Consider the following 2,880-nt stretch of genomic DNA (forward strand, 5'->3'; position numbering starts at 1 on the left):
GCTTATAAAATTTAATTAGTGTGTTTAAGATTACATGATATCTATTTGGCCTCACATTGAAGATTTTGAGCTCAACAGTTAAGAATGCTGAAATCATCATCATCGTTTAACGTCCGCTTTCCATGCTAGCATGGGTTGGACGATTTGACTGAGGACTGGCAAGCCAGAAGGCTGCACCAGGTTCCAATCTGATCTGGCAGATTTTCTACAGCTGGATGCCCTTCCTAACGCCAACCACTCTGAGAGTGTAGTGGGTGCTTTTACATGCCACTGGCACGAGGGCCAGTCACATGGTACTGGCAATGGCCACGCCCAAAAAGGTGTTTTTCACATGCCACCTGCACGGGAGCCAGTCTAGCAGCACTGGTACGACCTCGCTCGAATGATTTTCTAACATGCCACCAGCACAAGTGCTAGAAGGCAACGCTAAAGAAAATTTCATAAAAATTAAATTAAAATCAATAACATTGCATGAGTTTCTCATTCCTTCTTTAAGTGTTCTTTTTGCACAAAAGCATGCACATCTCACACCAGTATGAGTCTATATGGGTAAGGCGTGTGTGTTGGCACTCCGTCGCTTATGGCGTCAAGGGTTCCAGTTGATCCGATCAACGGAACAGCCTGCTCGTGAAATTAACGTGCAAGTGGCTGAGCACTCCACAAAGACGTGTACCTTTAACGTAGTTCTCGGGGATATTCAGTGTGACACAGTATGACACGGCTGACCCTTTGAATTACAGGCACAACAGAAACAGGAAGTAAGAGTGAGAGAAAGTTGTGGTGGAAGAAGAGTACAGCAGGGTTCGCCACCAACCCCTGCTGGAGCCTCGTGGAGCTTTTTAGGTGTTTTCGCTCAATAAACACTTACAACGCCTGGTCTGGGAATTGAAACTGCAAGTCCGCTGCCCTAACCACTGGACCATTGCGACACCACATGGGTAAGGCATACATGAACTAATACAATTTTATTTTGAATGACTAGTTTCAATGCAATATCTGTCAAGAAATCTGCAAGTCACGAGGAGTTGAAGCAGCAATTTCAACATTCATAATTAATAAGTGGAAAAGGGAGCCAATGCTGCAGTATATGTGAACATGTGCAGGAGTGGCTCTGTGGTAAGAAGCTTGCTTCCCAACCACATGGTTCTGAGTTCAGTCCCACTGCATGGCACCTTGGGCAAGTGTCTACTATAGCCTCAGGCTGACTGAAGCTTTGTGACTGAATTTGGTAGATGGAAACTGAAAGAGGCCCATCATATATATATGTATTTGTGTCTGTGTTTGCTCCCCCCAGCCACCATTGCTTGATAACCGATGTTGGTGTGTTTACGTCGCTGTAACTTAGCAGTTCAGCAAATAGAATAAGTACTAGGCTAAAATTCTGCTACCAGGGAAGCATCCCTTTGAACAACGCCCAAATGCATGAAGAAGTCACCCAGTGATTGTCCAAGACAGTGGTTCTTAAATATTTTATTGTTTTGTTTTGTTTTTTATTTTTTTTATAACACCGAAGTGGCAAGTGAGCTATCATGACTAAACTAACTTAGCATGGATGTTAATTTATATATTCTACACTTACACTTAAGCTTTGACTGTAAAATGATAAATTAATAAACAAAAGTGATAAATTTACTTTAGGCATTGCAAGTTAATGACTTCCCTGTGTCTGATGAGATCTCATTTTCTTTTAATAACCTTACTAGTTTTATACATCAAGAAGTGTCAATGTATTTTAAAATACATTGTTAAAGTAGGGGTAGACCCTGAAACACTAATGTAAGAATAACATTTGAACAGCATGTTTTCTGTAGAATAAAGATTCTAGTATTACAGAATTAATTCTAACCTCGGGAATGGGTCTTGAGAATTGAAATCTGTATAATAAACAAAAAACTGTGTTCAAGAATACAGGGCATGTCGGAGAGCAACCTGATATCTTCCATGGTGTACAGGGAGTTGGTACCAGAAATGAATAGCGAACTAGGTTCCTGGAGTTCTGTGATGCAAATAACCTACTGATCTGCAACACCAACTTCAGGAAGCCAGATAGCCACCTGATAACCTATCAATCAGGTGACTCTGCTAGCCAGATTGATTTCATTCTCGCCAGACAGCTCTTAAATACAAGGACCCTCTCTGGTGAAGAATGTATCCCCCAGCATAAACTAGTTATTAGTGACTTTAGACTCGAAGCCAGAAGGATGCCAAAAAGCAGACCAATCTGGAAAAGAAGGACTTGGAAGCTTAAGAAACCTTTACATGGTCAGAGATTTAGGGATATTCTTACCAAGAAATTTGATGATAGGGAGGAGGGGCTACAGTTCAGTGACAGAGAAGGCAACTGGGAATTCCTGCAAGAGAGCTTGCTGAGCCCCACAGACCAAATCTGTGGCTGGTGCAAAGTCCCTTCCAGACCTAGGGTAACGTAGACAGGGCCATTAGAGCAAAGAAACAGGCCTAGAAGTACCCTGGTAGATGTAATATGGCCAATTATATCAAAGTTATACTGCATATTGGTCAAACTTATCTCCTGTTATCAGCTGTGAACACAATCCAAAAGTAGCTTTTAAATTCTTTAGATTTTGCTTCACTATCAAACCTTTATTTTTTTACCTTTGCTTCAGCTCGGAATGGATTTATTGTATACAATGGCACCCAGGTAGTTGACTCAAGAAAATTATGAATCAAAGATATCTTTTCCTCTGATACATCGTAATGTAATGCTAGATGTTCCATAGAGGGCTTTATAGGTAAGTCTCTAAGATTTATGGTTGGAAGGGAAAAATATAGAAGCAGGTTATCAGACACATTGATATGAAAAATGAAGGATGGGAAAGTTATTTTGGGGGATATCAAAAGAACAAACCAGAAAAGATTATA

This window comes from Octopus bimaculoides, chromosome 6, assembly GCF_046866305.1.
Source record: "Octopus bimaculoides isolate indiv1 chromosome 6, ASM4686630v1, whole genome shotgun sequence".
NCBI classification, from domain to species: domain Eukaryota; kingdom Metazoa; phylum Mollusca; class Cephalopoda; order Octopoda; family Octopodidae; genus Octopus; species Octopus bimaculoides.